At 33.4% G+C, this 27,711-nt stretch overlaps 1 long non-coding RNA gene across 2 annotated transcripts in view; it reads left to right on the forward strand.

Annotated features, from left to right (window-relative positions):
- Positions 1 to 12,140: 12,140 nt before the first annotated feature.
- LOC146530182 (uncharacterized) overlaps positions 12,141 to 27,711 on the forward strand; it is a 189,937-nt gene continuing 174,366 nt past the window's right edge. For both annotated transcript variants that reach the window (XR_014878916.1, XR_014878915.1), the window contains exon 1: positions 12,141 to 12,420. This is a non-coding gene — a long non-coding RNA (uncharacterized LOC146530182). The remainder of the gene's footprint in view (positions 12,421 to 27,711) is intronic.

The raw sequence follows: 27,711 nt of genomic DNA on the forward strand, positions 1-27,711 counted from the left end.
TAAAATTAATATTAAACAGAACTAACCTAACTTAAATCCTATACACGAACACCTCATTAAACAGGTCTATTTGTACCACCTGTGACCTATCGGGCATCTGGCTGGCTTGGTTGCAACTCCACACATGAATATTTCATAACCTACCAGTATGCATCAACTCACTTTGAATATTCAAGTTTATATTGTCGATGGACATATAATAACAATACGTGATAATGGCCATCTCTTTTGTTGGTACAGCTGACATTTTGCTATAGCAAGGTATTCTGTTAACAAGTATTTCGATGATAAAATAATAAAGTGCCTAAATGGTAAAAAAACGTAAATGAAATACAAATAATATATAGCGAATATAACTCAGATATTTTGTTTGTTTTAAAACATAAAATAAAAATATCTATAGAGTGCGTTCCTAAAAATAGCTTAAATTGACGCTGCCATCATGAGTATTAGAACGTCTAACTGTAAACTCCACGGTTCTATGTTCGGTCAGTACTCGGAAGAACTAAATGTTTTCCTTTCCCTATTCTGTTTGACGTAACACGCAATCCTGATATAGGCGGAAAGTCGCTAACGGACTTATTTTTCTCCGCTCTCTCTCTCTCTGCGGTGCGTGGGATGCAACGTGAAGCTAAACAATAAACGTATTATTTCTAAAAAACAAAATTTGTAGTAGTACTTCGTTAACGCAATAGTTGGTGGATTCTATTTCCACTCGTGGCGCCGCGCAGCCACTCAACACACAATGCCTCCAGGATTAGATAGAAACATGATGTCTTAACACTCTGGATACTGATGATGCTGACTCAATCACTCTGGTGCCCAGGATAAAGCGTGAAACCAAAAAAAAACAGATTCCATTACATTTATAAATCATCTCAATAAATACAAAAGAAACAAACGCAAATAAATTCAGATAAGCACCATTTGTCTATCCAGGGCGTAGATCGTATTTCGGTACATTACCTCGTCGCCGCTGCTACGCCATGGTTTCACACTGCACCGACCTCATTGTTAGAGACACAATACTGCGTAATGGATTACAAGATGCTCGCTGGGCGCTACTTTTAATATTCTACCAGAATAAGTCAAAGTTCTTTGAGGGTGGGCTTTCATTTCTTAACTGGGTTTGAAATTGTAAAAGAATATCTGGTTTTTTTTTTTTTAAGTATAATTTATCTGTGAAATGCTTGAGGATTTTATTGTTGTGATGATTTTGTGGTTTTGTACTGTTATTTGCGATGTATTTGAAAAATTAAACGAAAATTATGCAAACTGAAATTATAAATTTATTAAATTTATAGGAAATTTTTTTAGTAAGTAATTATGTTGATTTGAATAAAGTACATATGTATTCATTTATTTATCTTGTAGCTCACTTTATTTTTTTTAATGGTAGAAAATATTGTCATACATTGAGGTAGAACATCAATACACATAAATAAATTTGAAGTCTCACTGTGATTTCAAAAAACAATAGAGACAACTATATTAAAATAAATATATTTTTTTCACGCTTCACGCTGTATTCCGCATATTATAGAAGAGCAGGCATAGGAAACCTAGTGTTGAGACACTCCGTTCCTCACTTTCCGCCGAATTTACAAGCTATCGAACAAATAATAATGGGATCGAGTCGAACAAATAATGGGAATCGAACCCATAAATAAAAAAATAATATAAAATAAATACTCATATAATTCAAGTTTCCTATATATAAGCAATATAATGTTTTATTGTCCATACACAAGTTGCAAGTGCTGTCCTACTTGAATGTACAACTTAATGCAAATGGATGCTGGTGACTTGCCATTCTGTTACAATTGTCATAACAGTGAACTGAGGCAATGATCTCTCGTGTTGACAGACAGACAGGAGTTCTACATTGAAATAGTTTGACTTTATTGTTCTTGGTTCATCTTAGTGAGATGAATGTTATATATATATAGTTTTGAGAGTTTGATATTTTAAAGTATTCGTCAAGTGAATTGCATATTTTTGTTATATTGTTCATTAAAAATATATAAGTACAACACTACTATGGATGCCAGTCGCAAAGGGGCACAAGTGTGTAAAGGCGTCTGGTTGTCGGTTCAATCCCTATTCGAGGAAATTAAATATTTATTTAAAATATATATTTTCATTTCTTCGTCATAGTGTCGTGGCAATACTTACGCTACTGAACACTCAATGCCTCCAGAATTCGGCGGAAAATGGAGAGTAGAATATCTTAACACTAAGTTCTCTCTGCCTACCCTACTCTGCGCGAGATTCTGAGTTTGTGAAATCTTCCATTAATCACTCCCTTCCCTGAAATCAACAAATACATAACCATCACCTACAAATTCACCAGACGCTCAAAATTTAGATAACATTGCACGCTCAATATAGCAAAGTAAGCGAAACTCAAACCGAAATGTACGAAGCAAATATTAACAATATAATTGGAGTACCAGGAACTTTGAAGAGATAATGTCAATAAATAGCGAGCTTCCATTTGTCTCAATAACAGGGTAAACTTCCGATCGAAGAGGTGATGGGGCTGGGGTCCCACCCTTTGTTCCATGATTGTTCCGTTCACCTGATAGTTTGACGTATAATTATTATTGGTAACTGGTTATTATATTTTCAGGCTAGTGGATCCGAACGCGGCTACGCTTGAACTATACGAATATTTATTTATTAAATATATTTATGAAATTATTTTCAGTTTTCAATAGAGAGACGCGTTAAGCAAGCTCATTTTGGATGACGTTTTCTAACAACAAACCTTGCATATCGTTGCTTACGGTCACATAGCGATGATTGTTATTAACATGACAGACGACGGGGGACGAATGTTGCTTGGGGGACGAATGTTGCTCGCGTCCGTAGGATTCTCCACCTATTCCTAGGAACACCCTACACGTATCCCCTGGGTGGTGCTAAACGAGCAACACGCCGAGTCACAGGCGGCAGTAATTAACCTGACCCTGGTTTCCACAAACCATGAGGGATTAAATCCCCTCTAAAAGAGTGGCTCTGACACCCTGGGTAAGTGTCACGAGTATTTTCCTATCTCTCTAACCATGAAAATGTCCAATGTTAATGATAATGCGATGTCATGCGACCCGGCTAACCCCCGGCGCTCTCTGGTACCCGGGCCGGAGAGTGTGAAATCTGCTACCGAAGTCTCCACTGGAGTAGGTGACCAGGCTCCTGTGAAAGAAAATACTACTGGAAAACGGAAGATGGTCCAACAGGCTTTCCACCCGTCCCTGTTTACAAGACCTAGAAGTCACTCGCTAGGTAGTCATCTAGATGAAGATCTCACCCTCAACCATAGTACACTTGATACTAGTGCAACAACTTTACAGCCAGAAACTCAACCGCCAGCATGGCAAAGAGTACCTGTAAACCGAAATAAAAAACGAAAAAAAAGTTCCCCAACACCTTCTCCTGATAAGCTACATACAAGCAATAGATTCAACACACTACCCGTAGACCAAGTGGAGAATGCAGGACCGAAAGTAAAACGGCCATCTAAACCACCACCAATCATCCTATATGGTGTTGATGATATTAACAAACTGACTGAATTGCTCAGTGTAGTTGCAAAAGAAGAGGAATATACTTATAAGATCGTAAATAAAAATCAACTGAGAATACACTGCACTGATATTAACATCTATAAGGAAATATTATCAACAATCAGAGACAATGGTTTAATAGGACACACATTTAACCGAAAAGATCAAAGGTGCTACAGAATGGTCATACGAAATCTTCATCACTCAACGCCACTTGAAGAAATAAAGCTTGATATCGAAAAAAACACTGGCAACGTAGTGTCTGGTGAAATTATAAATGTCAAATTTGGTCCTGACAAAAAGCCCACTTCTACATTCTTTGTCAACCTTTTACCTGGACCCAAAAATAAGGCAATAAAGGAACTAAAATACATTTATCACCAGGCTGTTGTGATAGAAGACCCCAGGAAGAAAACCACAGTTGTACAATGCCAGCGCTGTCAACAATACGGGCACTCAAAGAACTATTGTATGCGTCCTTACAGATGCGTAAAATGTGGACAGTCACACAAGACTTCTCAATGTCCCAAAAAGGACCGAAACACACCTGCGACGTGCGCCCTCTGTAATGGACCCCATCCTGCGAATTATAAGGGTTGTGATGTTTACAGAGAAATTCTTAATAAAAGATTTAAACATCAGAAACAACCACCAAAAGAGCCGTTAAGAACTGAGAAGCCTATAACCGATAAAGTGACACCTATTGATAACACCATAAAAACAAAATCTATATCAGAGACATATGCAAACATCTGTAAAATTAATAAGACACAAACGGATAGTACCTATGAAAACACACAACAACAGATGATTCCTAATATCTGCGTCAAACAAATACTCCTTGTGGAAGTTCACAAAAAACTATAGCAAGTCACAAAGTACCAAATTCCCGCTAAAAACTTGCTCGGGATGGGCACGTACATCCCAGGAAAAGGTAGATGCTTATGCTAAACACTTGGAACAAGTATTTTCTCCGAATCCGGGAGGAAGCTCTGAGAATGAGCGACATATAGACGAAGTGCTCCTACAAGACTTCCAAATGACACCACCACCTCGTCCCGTTAAAGTGCGTGAAGTATGGAGAGTAATTACCACACTTAAAGACAAGAAAGCACCTGGATATGATCTTATTACAAAGGAAATACTAAAGCAACTACCACGAAAAGCTGTTGTATTTATGACGTCTTTGTTTAATGCTGTACTGCGGGTCCAGTATTTTCCTCTGGCCTGGAAAATCTCTCAAATCATTATGATTTATAAGACTGGAAAAGATCCTTATGAAGTATCATCTTATAGGCCTATAAGTCTGCTCCCCATACTCTCTAAGGTTCTGGAAAAGTTACTGATGCATAGAATACTGCCCATTCTAAACAATGAAAATGTAATACCCGACCACCAATTTGGCTTCAGACTAAAGCACTCCACCATCGAACAAGTGCACAGAGTATATGACAAAATCCGTAAAAGCCTCGAGGAAAAACAATACTGTTCCTCTGTGTTCCTCGATATTCAACAAGCCTTTGACAAGGTTTGGCATAGGGGTCTTCTGCTTAAACTGAAGAGTAACTTGCCACATCAGTACTATACCATATTGAAATCTTACCTTGAAGACAGGATGTTCCAAGTGAAAGAAGCGGATGCAAAATCATCCTTTTTCCAAATAAAAGCTGGTGTACCCCAGGGGTCAGTTTTGGGACCGCTACTATACATACTGTATACCTCAGACCTTCCGCAGGCTGAAGGAGTCACAACGGCGACATTTGCTGACGATACTGCAGTACTAGTCAGTCACAAAGATCCAGTTATTGCATCAAAGATTCTACAGGGAAGCCTGGATAAAATCTCAACATGGCTGAATAACTGGAAGATAAAAGCAAGTGCTAGCAAATCTGTCCAGGTCACTTTCGCCCTAAAAAAAGGAAACTGTCCACCAGTAAAATTGGAAAATACTACACTCTCGCATCACGACAGCGTCAGGTATTTGGGTCTTCATCTCGATCGTCGCCTGACATGGAGGAATCACGTTGAAACAAAGAGGTGTGAACTTAATATCCGATATAAAAACCTCCATTGGATACTAGGGCGTAACAGCAAACTGAGCCTGGACAATAAGCTTCTTATATACAATGTTGTACTGAAGCCTATTTGGCTCTATGGGATACAACTCTGGGGAAGTGCTTGTAAATCCAATATCACGATAATTCAGAGGGTACAAAACTTCATACTGCGAACAATCAGCCATGTACCGTGGTTTGTTACCAACAAGGAAATCCATGAAAACCTCAAGATGGATACTGTCGCGTATGAAATAATAAAACACAACAGTAAATATCGAGACCGATTGGGAAGGCATCCTAATGACCTTGCATCTGCCCTTATAACGCGAAGTTATGCTAAAAGATTAAAAAGAAGTGATATACTTTAACAAAAAAAAAAAAAACAAGTAAAAAAAAAAAAAAGATAATACTATAAGGTAGATGGCTTATTGGAGTCACGCCTTTAAAAGCCAACAGCATACAACACATTTGCTAAAAGTAAAGAACTGATTGTAAATTCAGCACAGAAAAAAAAAAAAAAAAAAGAAAAAAAAAAAAAAAAATTAACATGACAGAATAAATTGCATGTCAAATTAATAAGTATATTAATATATTGGTAAATATCGATAATATTACAAATATAAGAAAAAAAAGTATCCTATGTTCATCCCGAGACCCTCAAGTATCTTTATATGAGTATTTTAACACAATTAAATTAGCGGTTTGGCCCTGATTGCGTAAAAGACAGACAGACAGACAGGCAGAGTTAGTTTCTAATTTATAATATAGGTATGGATTATCATCATTACTGATTCGTGCACATAATAACATTCTATATACAAATAGCTTTAAAGCTTTAGTTGAAGCTGTCGTACACACAAGTGTGCAAAAGTAAATGCGGTGGTTGTGGAGTTCGATTTTCACATGGGGGTGGAATATTTAGTATTTTCAGTTGTTCGTTCAAGTAATCTGACAAAACGCGGCGTTAAGTTCTGCCACTCAACGCGTAATGCCTGAAATCCTGAAGAATTCAGCGAAATATAGGGAGCTTAAGTATCTTAATGGGTTACGGAGTGTCTTACCATTAGGTTCCCAGGTTCACTTCACTTACATTGCTTTGTGCGGGATATAGCGTAAAACTATAAAAACAACTTTAATGTAAAACAGTAAAGCGCCTCAAACGTCTATCTTTATACGCCCGCCTAAAAAACCTTTATACCAAATATCTTAAAAAACCATTCTACAAAATGATACAAGACGCAACAAAAGCATTTTTTGCTTCAATATCGGCGATCGCTATATTCATATAACTATTCAACTGATAGTCGACCCTTTTTTTGTTGCACTCACAACTAATTCGTGGGACACCGTTTAGCTTTAGTCCGGGCTATTGTGTACGAAAAAGGCTTTTAGTTTAGCTACTATGGCACTATAAAAAAGTGGGTGTGACGTCAAGCGAGTTAGAACAAACGATGTGTCGTCGCGATGAATGATGATGCCTTACAGTTAAATGAAATGTAAAAATAAATATGAAGCTTTTTTAATAATGTCAATTTTCGTGTTTCTGGTAGTTGCGGGTTCAGTATTTTCTTTCACTAGGCTCTTTACTCTAACCTAATCTAATCTCTTTTATGTGGGAAAAAGCGTAAAGTTGCTAATATAATCAAATTATTTAAATAAAATGTAACCTCCAATGGCACACTAGGTTCCTTGTCCTAATCTAGCCTAACTTTCTTCTATGTGGGGAAAGAGCTGTTAATATAATTAAATGATTTAAATAAGATGTAACGTTCAATTTCTCATAATATTAGATATCATAATTTTGTACACCCACAATATATGTATATATTTAGATATAATTCAACTCCATAGGGCAATCAACTCCAATTTATGTCTGACAATAATATACAAAGATATGAATCTATGTTATTCTTCTTAACGACATTTTAAGTAGACTATACACATAATTTTCAACCATTCTAAATCTAAAAAAGTACTTGAATTTTTCTATTCATACATAGTTATTATGCTTAGAATAATATATAAAGATATCTAATGACGTTACGAACGAGTTCTAAGTGAGTCTTAATAATAGGTAAGTGGAAGGAGTCCCTCGTACCTTCTATTAAAACTCTCTGTCTTCCACATATTGTCGTTAAGCTCTTCTTAAGCGACATCTTGGTTGTTGTCGTGAACTAATCTAAGAATATTATAAATGTATATTATAGGTTTAAATTGGTTAAATTAAAAATAATAAAATAATAGTTCTAGATAAGGTTTTATATATATTGAACCTTTAATAAATTTATTTAGAGTAAGGCACCTGCGGAAAACAATGAAGTAACAATATGGATGTAATTTTTTATTATTTTTTAATTTCCTAAAAATATAATCGTAATATTATAATTTATTATAATATATAATTTGATCTACATGAAAAAATAAATACATAATATCAAGGATCGCTCAAGGAAAACGGCGAAAGTCTCGAACATTTAACAAAAGCAAAATTTAACAAGTTCGTTTTCTGCACACTTTAAGTCGAAATTTATCTTAAGGTTCTATCGAATTCGAGGAGCAAGTAATTTTAGACATTAATTGACAAATGAAATCTGATTGGTCGAGTTTGGGTGAAAATTATTTAGTAATTTTCAATTTTAAGCAGTTTTGTTGCTAGATTAGACTTTTATTTTGTTAAATATGTAACTAACTTTACTATAAGTAAGAATATAAAAAAATCTGCTTCACACTGTATCCCGCACACAGCAGGGTAGGCAGAGGAAACCTAGTGTTATGACACTCCGTTCCCTACTTTGCAATGAATTCTAGAGCATTGCGTATTGATTGGCGGAACGTCAACTTCAACGTCGCGAAGTAAAAATATTTTATTATTTTTCAGGTCAATCATGGCCCAGGCCTCTAGGGCACAAATGTTTGTCCGATCCCACTCGAAGAAATGAAATATTAAATATTTTCATTTCTTCGCTTTGGTATCCAGGCAAAGCGCGGCATTATGTTACGTCACTTAACACGTAAAGCCTTCAGAATTGGGGGGAAAATGGAGAACGTATCGTAACATTAGGTTCCCTCTGCCTACCCTACTGTGTGCGAGATACAGCGTGACGTTGAAATAATTATCAAAATTGTCTCGATACAATGTCTGTCAATGTCTTAAAATGGATGGATTGTCTTCCACGAGATTTTCTTTGCCCTGCTAAAGTGTGAAACTAAAAAAAACCGACAACAAAAAATATACCATTCATGTTTATTCATTTAAAAATGACAACCCTTGTAATATATCAAATATTATGTATACAATAGTGAAATAACAATGTCTCAATTCTACTCTTTAAGTCTTTTTAATACTCCCTCATACATTGTATAAGAACCAGAGAGTCTATGAAGCAAAACTTCTTTGTTGTTATATACAGTTTTAATATGTTAGTATGAATATATGGCCTTGCCTAGGTCATTTGGGTATTTCTACTGAAGTTTTTTGAATTCCTACTTCATTAAACTAAACTTCAAGAATTATGCCTCTTATATTATATTTTTATATATTCACTAGCGGCCCGCCCGCGTGGACTACGTTATTATTAGTACCTACGTCCTATAAGTGACGTCCATGCATAATTTGTGACTCCTAGCATTTGTAGTACCGAAGTTGTAGTACAAACTTTCAACCCCAAAAACAACCCCATAGAAATCGAATATTGCAAATTCCCGTCTTAGCGTCCTACGTCCTGTAAATAGCTCCTATGCAAAATTTGAGATTCCTAGCACATGTAGTTTCTGAGATTTCGTGATGAGTGAGTGAGTGATCTTTCGATTTTATATATATAGATTATATATAAGCGTAAATAATATTAAAAGAAGCATATAAATTGTATTACGAAAGACATCATTCACAATATTTTTTACTAAAACAATATTTTATTCTTTGTATAAAATATATTTTTACCTGTTAACGTGGATAACAAAACGGAAAATGGGACAAACTAGTTTTTACAATCAACATCTCAACGAGATAAAAACTTTGGTTTAAAAATATTTTTCACATTTTTCTGTAATTTATATGTAAATGTAAAAATTTCACGAAATTCTGCCTCTATCTAGTAGATGTATATGGAAACTTTAATTTGGAGTAAATTTGAGTACCTACTAGTAGTTGATGATTTGGTTTTACCTAAAAAAATAAATCAGCTTTACGCTATATCCCGCAGCAGGATAGGCAGAGGGAACCTAGTGTTAAGACACTCCGTTACCCACTTTCTGCCGTATTTGCCGTGCTAGCGTGTTGAGTGGCAGAACTCAACGCCGCGCTTTGCCTCGGCACCAGGGCGAAGAAATGGAAATATAAACGTAAATCAATATTTCACTTACTCGAGTGGGGAACGAACCCACAACCGTCGCGTTACAGTCAGACCCTTCTGCCGCTGCACCACGATGGCCTCATCAAGCCTCAGGCCTTTGGCTGTACCTGACTTCATACCTAAATGTACCAGCGAGGCACTTATCGTTTGTGAAGTGACAGAAACACAGAACATAGGAAGAATACTATTTTGCTTATTCTATTCACATTAAACTACAATAGATACAAACAGTCAAAAAAAAACACATTATTAATAAATATTTTTTAATATTATATAAAAAAAAAAACATTATATTCCACAAATATTTTTCGAGTAAACCTCAACAATTACAGTGGCCCCGATTTTTAAGCACTCCATCATTGTGAGCAGCGGAATATTTTGTTGTTCCCGAGCTTTGACTGCATAATATAAGGAATTTTAATATATTAATATTTATAAGCGAATCGTTTGTTATTGGCCGACGGTGTTGTTATATATTGCTCTATAGAATATACAACAAACTGTTGTGTATATATTATCCAACTTTAAAAAAAAGATGGTTAGATAAATTTTGAGGTCAGTCGTGTCGTAAAGGCACAAGCATAAGGCAAAAGGCAAGTAAAAGGCAAATGCGACAAATTATAAGTTTGATTTATAATCGTAGAAATGTATCTAATATTTACATTTATTTGCCAATATGGAGGTAAAACGGTGAATTTAGTTCCGCCACTCATCACGCAATGTCTCCAGAATTCGGCAGAAATTACCATCATTGTCATACGTCGGAAGCGTCTGGTATGAATGGAGGATCTAAATCATAGGTTCAAAGGTTCTTTCTGCCTACCCTACTATGTACAGGATAGAGCGTGAAGCTAAGAAAACTATCTGAATATATAAAACTATTCCGTTATTGAGTAACACAAACGTGTAAAAATTACTGGACTTAAAAAGTTGAAATTTGCCAGGTTTTGAGAGTGGGAAGTGGTAGGTAGCACTATGAGAGGATACTCGTATTACGAAACGAGAAAAAAATGCGATGAAGATGGAACCTAATAATGTAAAGAAATGAAAACATTCCGTTCCCCACTTCCCGTCTAACTTTTGAGGTAGTGCGTGCATCGTGGCATTCTGCATAACATTTGCAAACAGCGGGAACCGATCCGGTGACTTCCTATATACGTATTACTCGTGAATACCAATCTAGCTATAATAATACTTAAATAATAGTAAAATATACATTTAATATGCATATTCTAATTCTCTAATTAATATAATCGAAACAAATATAACATAAAATATTAATTTTAAATATTTTTTCTATTATTATTGTATAGATATTACTCAAATAGAACATTCATGACACAGTTTACAATTCACTGGTTACCTACTGGCTTGTTGAACTTTAGCCTTTTTGATGTATTGATTTAGTTATTTATATATTATCTATTTTATCCGTGCTGGGTTATATTTGAACATATAACTGTTATAATATATCGTTGTTAATATTTATTTATAGTATTTATCTAATTGAAACTGTTAGCGACTGTAGCGTTTAATTGCGATAGTTCTGTGCTCGAAACCCACCATTCGAAATGAGTTATTTTAACCTTACTGCTCTGGCAAGACAAACTACGGCGTTGACTTCAGCCGTGCAATACGGATATACAACGGAATTTGTTTACACAAGGTTCTTTCTGCGTTAAATTAAGAACATGTATAAAATAAAGCAGTTATTCTTGCTTTCAGCATTCTTTTAAAAATAGTAGGATATTTTAAACTGTTTATTATCTATTTTCAAGTTCAAATACATTATAATTATATTTACACCCTTAAGGAACTACAGATTCAACCAATATTCGGTGAGATTTCATTTGTTTTCTTAACATAAGTGTACTTATGTATCCCAAATGCTCGTAAAGGAAAACAAAAATATTCCTATAATGATCCGCGAGGTTATTGAAATACAAAAACATACTAATTACAATAGAGAAGACGGCTGGAAGACTTCTACCACCTGGGATTCACTCATAAAATTATTGAAGTCTCAAACCCGCCATACCAAAGGACAACATACTATCAGCTCATTCTGCAGGAATCCGGGGCAGTACGCGACGCAAAAAAAAAAAACGTTGGCGGTAGTTTGATATAATTATTATGTCAACTGACAGACAAATGCCACCTCAGTCCACCCGTGAGCACGAACTACCGCTAAGTGTTCGAAACGTTAGGTTTCCAAAAAATATAAAACTAAATATACGCGATTAATCCAGTTAAATAGCTTCATTTAAAATGTGTAATAATTGTGAAAATCAAAGAGTTTTTTTACTAGTGTTGTTTACTAAATATTATTTTTATATTAATAATTAGCTTCTATATGCAACCTTGGCTTGAAAATAAATAGGAATTGTGTTTGACTTAACTATGACAAATTTAAAGTGCAGAAGCCAACTCTACAGCGAGCCGGTAAGTACCTACTACAATTATATCGATGATCAATATTATTTATAATTAACATGATTTAATGTAGCCTTATTAAAATATATACTTTCCTTTATATAAGAACTATGCAACACAAAAAACAATTTTCCAATAGTATCAACAGTTACCGTGATTTATGCGCTCATCCAAACAAAAACTGTTTAACATTAGTATAGTATAGATAAACAATTTTAGGCACACTTGTCGATTCATACCATCTTAACCCTATTAAGTAAATCGCAATATTACATACTTGGCGTGTAGCGTAATGCAAACAAATCATACGAAACTCAACGTAATCGGCTTAATTTACTCGTTATAATTAATAGCTACGCTCTTGTAATACACGCTTGATGAATGATATCATCTCGTATGTCAAGGGAGTTAATTCTGAAATATTATATTATATGTTTATATTATTATGCGATATTATATTTAATGCAATTCATTATGTGAGGCCGTTCTGGCGTACTTATGCAATGGTTGTGGGTTCGATCCCCCACCCGAGAAAATGAATATTTATTTAAATTTCTTCGCTCTGGTGTCGAGGCAAATCGCGGCGTTGAATTCAGCCAAATATTAGCGAAAAATGGCTAATGAAAATATCTTACTACTAACTTTGTATAGATATACTATTTAAATTGCATAACTTTCAGAGAAATGACCTAAATTTGTTATTCCTGGCCTGTACATTCAGACAAACGAAATGCAATTAATTAAATATTTCCACTCAATTATTTTACAATTGAAATATAGTTTATTCTGAATTTTTGTTCTCCCATGACAGGCTGTCGGGATTCAGTGCACCCAGTGAGTTTTAAACATTCCTGATTCCTGAACATGACAGTTTACTTCACTCTTTCATTTTTCTGAAATAAACAAAAATATTTTTATTTACAATGTTTAATTAAAACTATAAACTTTTTATCAAGTAAAAATATCTTTTGCAAGTAAAAATAAAAGTAAGGAAGGTATGGAGTACATATTGTTAATATACAGGGTGGAAGAGGCAGTGCTTCTTTTACTGAAACTGCATATAGGGTAAAATATTTCAAATTATTTTTTTTAATTCTGGGGAATTAAAAATAATAATCAAGGTACCTCAACGGTTTGGACGTATAATTTTTTTTTCATTTCACGATTTTTATCCATACCTGTATTTCGTGTCACGCACACATACGTATGCGACGTTGCCGCTTTGACAGGTAAGTGTGTGCGTGCCTATGTAATACTTTACAAATGGCGTTTTATTTTAAAACGATAATTTTATTATTTATTTTGTTTGAAAAAAAAACTTTTTCATTTTTGAGAATTATTTTTTTTCCGAATTATATTAGGCTTTTATAGAGTAGTTAAAACTGTGCTTTCATTTAAAGTGGCGCTGACAATTCCACCCTGTATATCATTTTTCACTTTTCACACACCCAAATGAAATTCAAACCCATCATTTTCTCTCTTGCACGTAGCATCAATACTAAGGAAAATATGCCCAACCCCAAACTTCTTTAAGAACTTGTGACGTCATATCATCACACAGCACTCATATTCAAACTCTATAGTAATCTTAACGGAAGCACTGACTAACATTCCTTAACTATGCTACATAAACGTTAGTGTTGCGAGTTGCACTACATGTTGATAGGATACAGTAACTATTTAGAATTTAGTTTTGGTATTACGTGGTATGCCATAGTTGCTATGTAACGATAAACTTTGGCTGTGTATATAAATTATTATTATTATTACATATTTAACGAGAGAGAGAGATTGTGTTTGTTTTAAGGCGTAAAATTCCTTTTTTTCTCTTTCTCGTTCTTAAAGGAAGTTAGGGGAATCCTCTCTTAGTACTGCTTCCACTTTCTAAGTTCTGTAAATGACAGGAGGTAAGTAACTGAATGTTATGTTCAGTTATTTATTTTGTGCTATTTCCGTTTGCTGTCGAAAGAACTCCTCCCAATTCAATTACTTGTGACCACTTTTACGTATCTCGTATATCAAAATCAATCCTCATTTCCAATATGGCAAAATTTCATTGAAATATCCATGTTAACAATTTACATAAAAGTTTCTTGGGCAGTAGTATATTAGTTTGTGTTCGATTCCCACTCGCGGAAATGAAATATTTAATATTTTTACTTCTTTTCTCTGATTTCGAAGCAAATCGCGGCGTTGAATTCCTCCACTCAACATCCAAAATTCGGCAGAAAATGAAAAGCTTCTACGCTCTTAACACTAGGCTCCCTCTGTCTGCCCTACAGCATATAGTGTAATACTGAAAAATAAGGGTGCATTACCTACATATACATATACCGACATATACATATATCAGGATCCTTTAAATGTATGAGGTAGAAAGAGTAAACTTTTAAAAGCGTAAACTATAAATTTCACGGTAATGTTCTAACAGTTTAGTCTAATATGTATACAATATACAGTTTGTCGGTTTATTATTCTATCCTAATGTCAGTTTCATTTAGTACATAGTTTAAAGTATGGGCAAGTTTCATTTCATAGGGGAAGTTGGGCGTAGAGGGCTTAAGACAGTGTTTGTATCTTAAATATCGATTATAGTTCATAATTTCACCTTTTGTCAGTACGAAAGTGTGGTCTGTTTAAAAATGGTATTTTTCAATTTTGTTACTAAGTTTTTGCTTTAATTTATAATACAAGTACTTAAAATGTCTAATTTTAAGTATAGTTTATTATTGTGAATTTAAAACTTACAATAAATAAGGGCGAGTCGGACTCACCCAGCGACGGTTGCGTACAAAAATTGCAGGTCTCGAGCTTTTTCTGAAATTCCGGCTTAGCTTACTCGAACACATGAACTAGCGGCTTTAATAAAAAATTTTGCCCCCCTTTTAAAGCCATTATTTTGATTTAATGAATTTGATTTAACTACAAATGTATAGTTTTCAAATTTTTATGTTTCTGTGATCTTATAAGGATTTCTTTTTTCTTTAAAAAGTACGGAACCCTCAAAAATATATATTTTTTTTCATTCTAAGTTTAAATTTCCAAGGCATTCTAAGTGACAGAACTCAACGCCGCGATTGGTTTTAAAGTATATTATGTATTCGCCTATTACATTTCGATGATGAAATTTAAAAATACCTAATATTTTATAATACAAACTAATAACATATAATAAAACGTATAAATAATATAAAAAAAGTTTTACCAATTAGTTCTGACAACCCTAGCCAGCGTATACTATGCTCGGTTGAACAGTATAATCCTGTTATTGACTTTAAAATTTTCAAAATATTGACACAATCTCTCCGAACTCCTAGCAACACTACCTGCATGGTATAGATAGTTAAAAACTATGTGAGCTTATAACTTTTTGGATGCTTTTAATAATAAAGTTTTCGCTGAAGTCGGAATAAACGAGATGGTCGTGGGATCAAATGTTATTTGGGGGTTTTTTTAGTATTTAAAAGTTTAAAATATGTAACCCACCTGTAAACGGTTGAGCATTCAGGACTGCATCAGAGAAATTCGCATGTAATAATTGTGAAAATTTTTGGTAGCCATTATAAATAAAAATTAATGCAGAGAACAGAATGATATTTAAAATTTGTATAAATATTTACTTAAAAAAAAATGCATGCAAATTAAATTATATATATTTTTGTTATTTATTGATTAGACAAGCGCGGCGTTGATTTGAGAATGCTGCGGAAAATGAGGAACGGAATGTCTCTACATTGTGCGTCTATTGAGACGCCCAGGTTCCCTCTACCTACTCTGAAGGTAAAAATATAATTAAATAAAGGTTTAATTAGTAATTACATACAAAATTACATAGCAAATGTCAACCATAAATAACTAACGGCAGTATGCGCACAGCACCTCCCGCGGCCGCCATCAAATATGACAAACTTACAAAGTTATATTCCAACAACAATAACTCGCCCGACTATTCGCAATTAATAGTTGCATCAGGTATTCTGTTTAATGCAAACGGAAACTGCCTCGCAATTTGGAAACAAAGCTATCGGTGATCTGCTCTGGAATTGATGAATGGAAATATTTTAATTTCAAAGTTGGTAATCAATATTTGAATTTTTTTTATGTATTTTGCTGGTTAAATTGGCGAAATGCTAATATTAAGATGGTTGTGGCCCAGAGGCACAAGTGTGCGACTATAAACATGATAGGCGGTGGGTTCCATTTCCACTCGAGGAAATGAAATATTTAATATTTTATTTTTTTTGTTACACGAATAGACTATCTGTTGTGAAGCTAAACAAAATAACACTGTTTTTGCGGTTTCATTAAAAATTACACTGTTTTTTAATCTTGATATAAAATTTATGGCCAGCAATAAGATAAAAGATTATTTGTTAAAAAAAATCGAAAACTTTTATTGATTAAAATCTATATATATAAAAGGACTTGTCCTCACTGACTGAGGTAAGACGCACGCACAGCTGAAACCGCTGATGGTAGAAACGTTAAATTTGGACAAAAGTTTACTTTCGTAATCTGGACATCCACTAAGAAGGGATTTTGAAAAATTTTAACCCTAAAGGGGTGAAATAGGGGTTCAAAGTTTGTATGGAAAAAAAATTAAATCGGCACCGATTTTTATAAAATTTGAAATTTAGATTTTTAAAAGTATTTAATTGAACACGTGTTTCATAGTTTTCTAGAATTCACCCCCTAAGGGTGTAAATAAGGGGTTGAAAGTTTGTATGGAAAAATCTTTAAATCGCCACCGATTTTTATAAAGTTTGAAATTTAGACTCTTAAAAATATTTCATTTAACACATGTTTCATGGGTTATTAGAATTCACCCTTAAATACGCAAGCGAAGCTGCGCGCGTCCGCTAGTAAGATATAAATTGCATGTAAAACAAAAAAAAAATATCATACTATTGAATCAACAAGAATCTATGAGAATCGAATGAGCACCCAGACAAATATAGGGCGGAAAGCTAGTCTACCATATTTTAGTACCTCTGGCAAAGGTGTACGCTCTCAGTGCTAATATATTATACAAAACTTTATCGACATGTGGCATTAGGTGGGACTAGGAATTTCGAAACTTGAAGCCAAAATACTGCATGGTCGTATCGTATTATATTTCACCGAAAAGACAAAGAACTTTATAATATCCATACCTATATTATAAATTCGAAAGTAACTCTGTCTGTCTGTCTGTCTGTCTGTCTGTCTGTCTGTCTGTCTGTCTGTCCTTTACGCAATCAGGGCCAAACCGCTAATTTAATTGTAATAAAATACTCATATAGAGATACTTGAGGGTCCCGGGATGAACATGAGATACTTTTTTTTTTCTCATATTTGTAATATTTTCCATATATATCAATATATTAAAATAATTAATTTGACAAGTAATTTATTCCGCCATGTTAATAACAATCGTCGCTACGCGTTGCTAAGCAACGGCTTGCAAAGTTTGTTGTTTTAAGAAAACGTCACCCAAAGTGAGTTTGCTTAATGCATACATGGCGCGCGCCGATATAGATTTGTATACATTAACAAAAATTAGATGATTTCTATAATTTGATATTCATCCTTATGAAAACAATAGTCACTTTTAGCATTTCATCTAGATGGAAATTATAGTTTACTGTATAACATTCTAATAAATAATGTGTCACTGATTCTAAATGACCTAGCCTACGAGTGGTATAGCATGACCGACGCGAACGGGCAGATGACTTTGATGATTTTGTAAATTTTTATATATTTTCGAATTACTATTATTTTTGATGTAATTATTTGCTGCTTATAATTAATTTATCTCAGTTCGGTTATCTATACCGATGTTATACACTTAAAATATTGTAATTTTAATCATTTGGGATTTTATTTAATGTTGTTTGCAAAAATTAATAATTATTTAATATAGAAAAATGTTTAGTACGCGCGCACGGCAAACTTTAGGTACTTCTTCTAATATTAAGAATTTCCTTTAGTTACTTTTACTTCTTTTGTTTGTTCATTTCGGTTACTCAGATATTTTTTCTAATAATAAATCTCCACTTATTATTATTTTTTAACTTATTTTAATTATTTAGGCTTATATTTTCGCGGGTGTAGCCGCGTCCGGGCCCACTAGTTATTTATATATGTCAGTAACAATAATTAAATAATAATAATACTTAGTTCCCATTGATAGTTTTAAAAAAATCTGCGCTGGATTCCACATTTAGCAGAGTTAAACGATGATTTTCACCAATGATTTTCACTCAGCAATATAACATGCAATGTTTCTTATCTGGCTAGGATTCACACTATGCCATTTTTACTTTATTCTACAATCTATATCTATTCTATTGTATTGTGTAGAGCAAGTTTTGCAGTAAACAGCAGTGGTTTCAATCCACCAGTTATGCCATCTGGGGAACTTTGGCTGGCTTTAGATAGCTTTGGGAAGCTTTTGATTTTCTATATGTTACTTTTTTTTTCTAGCCTACTTTTTATTCTAATAATCTCTAATTCTCATAATAAATCACATTTTTATTTAATGGAATGTGTTCGCATGTGACAAAATTATAATAAGAATTTAAAATCTTTTTATTTTGGTGAATGCATTACACACATGAACAGAGTCAGAGTTCCGCAAGGAAGACTACGGAGAAATAGATTTCTCCATATTCCCTCCAGTGCCAGAAAAAAAGTATTGACTGCAAAATAATTGTAACCAGTGTACATATAAGAATGTTTATCAAACCTCTGCGAATGAAGGCTCTAAATAATAATAAAGGTAATGTTTTATATAAAGAAAAGGTATGGTCGCTAAATTCTCAGTACTGCAGCCCATAAATTGTGAGATAACGCTCATTAAATTCGTTCGTAACGTTATGAATACTTGCAATGGCGGTGTAATCCTGGTTCGTAATCAGCCGAGTTAATTAAGCCGTACAAAAGTTGTGTTAATATTAAAGAAAATATTTATTTTTATATATAAGAAAGTTAATTTGCATTCAAAGATTAGGTTAATGTGAACGGGGTTTGTTGGTAAAACTATGAAAAAAATAAACTGTTTTAATCGCTTTGTGTACTGTATTTTATCAGCTTAGCGCTTTTGTTATGATAGGGGGAACTTAGTTTTAAGATATTCTATCTCTCACCTTCCGCTCTTATTTTCGAGACATTTTATGTTTTGTTGCGGTACTTAACGCCACGCATTGTCTACCACAACGTAGCGAATTTTATTGAACTATTTCAATGAAACCGTACCTACGACTAACGTGAACTAACTAAAAAATTGATATATGTAACTGTTTTTATTCCACTTTCTAATTGTATTGCGTACATATCAAGATAGGTAGAGGGCACTTGGGATTTTAGTGTCAAGACATTTCACTTCCGTTTATCGAATTATGCACGCCTTGCGTGTTGATTGGCGGAAATAAACGCCACATTTTGCCTCGTTGCCAGAACGAAGACATTTAAATATTAAATATTTTATTTCTTAAAGTGGGAGTTAAATAAAACAAAAATAAAATAATTTATCAAAATTTTACAAGAAATACTCAAACTTCTATGTATATAAAATAATTTAATATTGTTACATGGTGCCATTTTATGTTTATATATTTACTTGAAAATATTTTTATTTTGAAATACTACAAAGCTTATAAAGTAATTTACTAAATGTATGGGAGCTATTTCACATCTTTGATATAAAGATATTGCTACCAATACTCAATTTAAAAGATAAGCTTTGAAAGTTCTCTATATAAATATAATCAGTAAAAGTATTCGACTGTTAAGCTTAGGTGTTCAATTTAATGTTACAATCGATCTTAGAGCAAAGAACGCATTGAATACACTAAGATAAACTAAGAGCAGACGAGCGCCAGAATACCGAAGTGTTATCGAACTTAGATTTTTGAACTTTTGTTTACTTTATATGTTATCTGGGAAAACTTTTGGATGAGGAATTTGTTTATTTAAGTGAGCTTTTTACGTTTTAAATATATTATATTAAATTATTTTTAATTGTAGATTCATGCTTTACTTTTCCCTTGTTGTCTTAGCTGAGATTTAAAATTACTAATGTATCTAAAACACAAATAAAAAAAATAATAGTTTGAAGAATTCTCTCCAAATACCTTCACTGAGGTCCGCATAATTTTTTTATGTTATAAACAGATTCAATTAACTTTCGTTCGACACTCCACACGTAGTGTCTCCAGAATTAGGCGGACAGTAGGGAAAGAAAATGTCTTAATGGGAACGGAGTGTCTTAACACTAGTTACCCAGGTTCCTTATGCTTTCCCTGCTATGTGCAAGATATAGAATAACACTAAAAAATTATTATTATATTACATACTAATTATTACTTTCAAGCAACTTAACTTATTTAAGTTAACAAGAACATTCTTCAAGTAAAATCTTCGTATAATACCTATTTGAGTTTCATAAATTACTCTTTTACGGCTTTTTTAATAGGCGCCATTTACTAAAATAACTTCTTTTTATTATTTAAATGTTTAAATTCTCTTAACGTCTCTTTTATAACTTTATTCTTGTTTGCAAGAATTGTAAACTTCCCTATTCGCATTGGCGTCTCGTAAGATTGTATCTACAAAGTTCATAACTATAATTTTGAACTCAAAATTAAGAAAAAATGCATAAATAGGTAGGCAGAGGGAATCCAGTGTGTGTCATATCTATTTCTAACTTGCCGCCTAGTCTTCGAGACATTTCGTGTGGAGTTGAAGAACTTAATGCCATTTAACCTCTCTACAACCATCGAGTTCACAAGCACACGCTGTACCGCTGCATCACGACCGACCACTCCAAGACACTCACCACTTCTAGCAAGAGGTGGCAAGAGGTAGGTAAAGTAGCGAATTAGTTACCAAAATCGCTATATCCCAAATATCTAAAAAAAATAAGATAAAAATATATAGATAAAAAAGATATTGGCAAGCTACTATAAAGATATTAACAGTATATTACGTAGAATTGCATACTATAAACAACATAGTATGGCCATGCACTTTGCATTTATATTGGGTAATATTGGTGACTTGCCTTCTATCAAGCCCATAGGATTGACAAGCGATTACGCTATCAGTTTCTTTATTATAGGTTATAGTGGAGTTATTTAGTTTGAATTTTCCTATTATTTTAGAAGTAAATCCCTGTAAAATTTAATATTATAAATTATAATTAAAAAAATATTGTTCGAAAAATTATTTATACCGATTGCGAGATCAGTCGTGGTGCAGGGGCACAAGCGTATGGCACTGTAAACGTGATAAGTCATGGATTCAATTCCCATTCGCAAAAAAAATTTATTAATTATTTTCGCTCTTCTGCCAAGGCAAAACAGGCATCAGGGTAGGCAGATGAAAACTAGTGTTAAAACACTCAATTTCCACTTTCCACTGAATTTGTCAAGGCATTGCGTCTTGAATGGCGAAACTTAACGCCGGGCGTTTTCTTTGATGCTAGCGCAAAGAAATGAAAATATTAATAAATAATCATTTCTTTCTCTGAGTGGGGATCGAACGCACAACCACAACAACGCACAACTATAATAAATTTATTTCTAAACACATGACAAGCACCCTATTAGCTAAAGCTTAATTTTACACTACACCCAAGTAGAGTAGCCATACGACCCTCCCAGACGCAAAATTACCTGTACCACGTTACTACCCATTAATAGGGTAATTCAGGTAAGAGTTACCGTCATAGCCCTCTCATGTTTGCGGGAGGCGTTTAAAACACCTCTTAACACGTATAATGGCAGAGTTAAAGGAAATTTTTAGTACACATATGAGATTGAGCTCATGTGGTACTGACGAATATTACATTTGCGTTAGGTTAACGTGATAGGATGTGGTTTTAGATTCATGCTACGTTTGTCATATACCAGGATAGATAGAGAAAACCGGGTGTTTAGATTCTCCATTTTCATTTTATTCGTGATTATTTATATGAACATGTTTTTCCTCGAAACTTCCTTGGGGTGGACGTTAACTTTCTTTGTTGTACTGTTTCCATTTCTATCTTTGGTATTTTTGACAATAAAATCTGATTTTTTTCGGAATTCTGAAGGAATTATTAACGCTCCTGTACATCTTCCCATCCTACCTAGATGCAGAATTTTGCATGGAACATGTCTGCCGAATTACAGCTTTATTCATTAAATATAATCTATTAAGGGGTCTATATTAAAAAAATGTTTGCAAAAGTATATTTGAATAAAGATCTTTTTGAATTTGATTATATAGATTAGATAGAGTGAGTTTTCTAACACATTTTACTTCACATTAATATAGATGTATTTTGTTAGGTGGTTATCTCACACCGCGTGTTGACATTGCACGAACGGTCGCTATCCGGAAAAATATTATTTCATTTGAACCCAAAACACGCCTATGTGATGTTTTGAAATATGATATCCTAAAAAAACATTATGTTTACAATGTTGTCATAATATTTAAATACAGTTTCCAATAAATTAATTACAAAAATAAAATATTTTTTCCAAAAATAAAGCTCAATCATTTACCAAATTTATAATATTTTTTATGAATCACGCTGTATCGTGCACATAGATGTGAAGGCAGAGGGAATCAACCAGTGTTAAGATACTTCGTTCCCATTAAGATACTTTTGTTCTCCACTTTTCGCTGAATTCTGGAGGCATTGCGTGCTGAGTGATGGGACTCTACGCCCAAAATTACAATTTTAATCTACAACCGTCATGTTTACAGTCTACTACTACTCTTGTGCTATTGCGCCATGAGGATCTTATGAAAAGTTTTTTTTGTATCCAATCTTCATGAAGGCAGTGAATCTCTAGGCTATGCATTATATAGCATGTTTTGAAAGCCGTAATTTATATACTACTGGCAAAGCAAAAATAAGTGAAGAATATAGATTATTCTTAGTGGCATTTAACTCACAACCCTCGCACTAAAATAATATCAGAATGCATTGTGAAAAAATGTTTAAAATGTATATTTATAAACCATAAATAATGATCGATTCACAATTTATAAGTCCTGAATATTCTAATACCGATGAGGTAATTTAAATTAAAACTTTAGTTCAACAACATTTTCCATTTCAAAAGAGACTCGGTCACAGGGAGCCTAGGTTACCTATTTTCAATAGAAAGAGGCTTTTATCGATGTCTCGCAACTAGGTCAACATTTCAACCTAACTTGTGACCTAACTGTATGGCCTAGGAATTACAGTGTGTTAAATGAAAAGATAAATTGAAAACTCCGTTCCGTACATGGAATACACAAAATATACGTATGTCGACGTATATTCATATTTTTCATCTTTATTTTTTTATATAAAAGTTTTTTTTTTACTTTACTATCAGGTTTTACTATTTATTTTTGCTAGCTATTGAATTCTGTGTTCTGTATTTCTAATTAAATTTGCAACCGCTTGTTTAGTCTCTCTACGTTGAATGCATACGTATAGAACGGAGAGCTCGAGTATTTTGACTCGATTCGACTCGACCCATTTAAATGATCCTATAATAGTTTTTATTCAGATTACCAGACCGTGGCACAGTAGCACAAGCGTGTGACTATAAGCGCTAGAGATCGTGGGTTCAATTCCCACTCGAGGAAATTAAATATTTAATATTTTTATTTACTCGTTCTTGCATTGAGGCAAAGCGCATTGATGAGTACCACCACTCAACACGCAATGCCTCCAGAATTTGGGGTAAAGTCATAATAGCGTAATGTCTTAACACTAGGTTTCCAGGTCCCCTCTGCCAAGATAAATTTGAAATGTATATGAAATCTAATTACCGTATTGGTCAGAGGTAAATGCTTTGACAATTTAAAGTTTTGAAATTTCTAATAGGTACTTAATATTCATATATGCAATTTTGTAACGAACCCATATACTAAGAACTCCATTATTGATTAACTAATAAACAATGCAAATCAAAGTGTAGCCAAAGCTTAGAAAGTATTAGTTCGGCACGTAGGATGCCTGGAAAGCATTAGGGAGCACTAAGTTAAGATGAGTTTTTCATAGGCTCTTTTCAGCGTAACCGCTTTTCTGTAGGACTAAGTACTGGCATTTCAATGCAACTTGACGATTTAAAAGTTCCTTTAAATGGCCTAATTGAATATATAATATTCTTTATTGCACTAAAAAAATACATAATAAACAATATATAGACATTTTGTGTACAAAGGTGGACTTATCTCTATAAGAGATCTCTTCCAGTCAACCAGTGGAAGTGGATGAGTGAGTAGCGAGCAAAACAAAGTACAATATAAGAAATTAAAAATTATATACTAGTAACAAAATACAGTTAAAATATATATATACGTACATATATACGAGTAAAAAGAATATTTAGATTTTGATTTTGTGAGAGGATCCCTAAATTCTCATCGAAATACGTAAAGGCGAGATTTTATAATACAGTGTTTTTACAGTACACGTAAATAAAACTATCGAGTAAAAAAAACTACATAATAAAAAAAACTCTAGTTCGAACTCAAACCTCAATACAGTCTAAAATCAAATAATGTTCAATTATGCCACGGTGTTAAATCTTTTATTTTATTTCACACCATAAAGACTTGCGTAAAGTGTATTATATTTTGAAATAAAAAGAAATACATAAAAAAATCTCTTTCTCTCTCTTTAACGTTATTAAACATTTTACATTCGCTCTTGTAATAAAATTTAAAGCGATAAATTCGTCCTCACATTTTACTAGGAGAAAAATGTAAACCGCTTTACTCGGGACGTCTTTAAGAACGGAACGTATTCTCTAAGGGACGATATGGTGATAGCGTATCTCATAATAGCAAACATCTATTATAATATTATTTTAGTTATACTATTTTAGAACTTTTTTTTAAATTTTCAGCTTCGATTTATCACGCTTTTTCCCGCATATCAGAGCAGAAACCACTTCTTTCAAGACATCCCGTTTTCGTATTAAAAAAAAATACGAGCAAGATAATGAACATAATTAATTTCTTTGAGTGGAGTAACCCCCTTCCGCTACGATGGCCTGAAGTTTGTTTTTAATGTTTCTATTCTTTTGCAAGAAAAATTTAATGATAATTTAAAAAGTAACCAATGTTCAAAAGTTTCAAGTTCAAAAGATCAAAAGTTTAAAACATAAAATGTTTTAGTTGTATACAGGATGTCCCAGAAATCAACGATAACCCGAAAACGGGTGATAGACCAAGTCGTGACAGTTATAAGAAAAATATGAAAAACAATCTTTGTCATGTATTTTTCATATTATATTGATATTTTCTATTTTCTATTCTGGGACATTTTGTATATAAGCTTATGTATGTATAGTAAAGACACGAAGATATGTTTTCAAACGGCTTACACTTATTAGTTTATCGACAAAAATAATTTCAATTATGTTTGTTTTAAGCTATTTTCATTGTATCAATTAATAAATATCTTATTAAATAAATATTAAATGGAGAAATATTTCGGCACAATGAAAATTCACTGTCCATTTATTTCTTTGAAAGTAACATAACGTTTCATCGAGTGCCACTCATATATATTTGCGACAATTATTGTCGATCAGGTCTTTAGTTGAGTGTTCTCAAGCCGTCATACGAGTGCCACCTACTCAATATAAATGACATCACGTAGGTACGGTGTACGTGGTGCTTGAAATATGTCATAATAGAGCATTACTTGAAAACTCAATAAATTGTATTATTAAGGATTGTTGATGAAATATTTTAGTTTTGATAATATGTTTTGAATGCTGTGAAATTATTTACAGTTTTTAAATATGTTGATAGTAACTTTATCCCGCACATATCAGGATAGGCAGAAGCAACTGGGAAACTAGTGTTAAAGCACTCCGTTGCCATTAAGATACTTCCGCTCCCCACTTTCCGCCGAATTCTGCAGCAAAGGCCGCGCGTTGCCTCGTCAGCAGTTACAAGAAGAATATATTTAAAAAAAAGTAATATATTTCATTACGTTAAAATAAACCTTTGCGCAACGACCATATAAGATTAAAACGACGATGATTCCGCCAATAATATTGCACAGATTTCAATAGTAATCGCCCTGCGTAATTATAGAATCAGTAATTGCAGCATCCATGCTGGCTGTTACTGCATAATTATGTATCAGTAACGCGACTTATTTACGGAGCTCGACCCGGCAAATGAAAATTAAAAAAAACAGTTTTACGCTGTTTCCCGCACACAGCTAGGTAGGTAGAGGGAACCTAGTATTGAGACACTGCGTTCCCCATATTTCATCAAATTCTGGAGGCACTGGGAGGAACCTAACGCCGCGCTTTTCCTCGACACCACTGCGAATAAACGAAAATATTCTATATTTAATTTCCTCGAGCGGGAATCGACCCCTTTACACTCACACTTTGTGTCCCTGCTCCACAACTGGCCTCACATATTAAATAACTATCTACCAATAAACTTTCCATATAATATGATTTGTAGGGTGCATTAAAACTGCCTGTAATTTTCATACCATTGCAATAATGGTGGAATCTGTTAAATGAAATATTGTTTTTATTGGAAATTTCGTTGGTTCAGCTCTGCCAGTATTAATATGCTGAGCAATCACTGCCAGACATGAAGCGGTTTTGATTAAAAACTGAATAAAAGTATTATAGAAATGATTTTATTTCGTACGTTTTTATTATTTTATTTCATTTTAAATGACCTCATTATATTGTATTTGGTGAAGATGGGTTTTCTTATTATTACTTAGCTTATTATTATCCTTTTTGATTGATTTTGATTAGTCTTATATTTTCTTACTAATATTATTGAAAACTAAAAATAATTTCTTAAATATATTTAATAAATATTAGTATAGTTCAAACGGGCGGGTTACGTAAATTATAAATATGCTATACCAAAGTTTCTTATTACTTACTATAACTTATTCATATAAATTACAGTAGAAACGTTTGTAAGACGTACTCGTATGTATGGACTACCCTCTCCTTTCATCACGAGTATGTCGTATTTGATCTCGCGCTCCAACACGCACTGTATAAATGTGAGCGGGATATTTCTGCCATTATTGAGTCAGGTTCGTAGATGACAAATATTGACTGGAAAGAGTAACGGCAAATAAATGGGTAATATGAAACCTATACTCTATACTTGGTATGAAGTGTTATTGCATAGTGGGTTGAAGTCTTATTAGATTTCTTAAAATAGAAAATTCTATATATCAAGAATTCAATTCAATTCAAAATAGACAATAAAAGAAAACAAAAAAAACAGCTTGGACCAGTTCTTTTATACGGCAGCGAATGC

Source organism: Heliconius melpomene, chromosome 17 (assembly GCF_056956725.1).
Source record: "Heliconius melpomene rosina isolate 202511_hmr_F chromosome 17, ASM5695672v1, whole genome shotgun sequence".
NCBI classification, from domain to species: Eukaryota; Metazoa; Arthropoda; class Insecta; order Lepidoptera; family Nymphalidae; genus Heliconius; species Heliconius melpomene.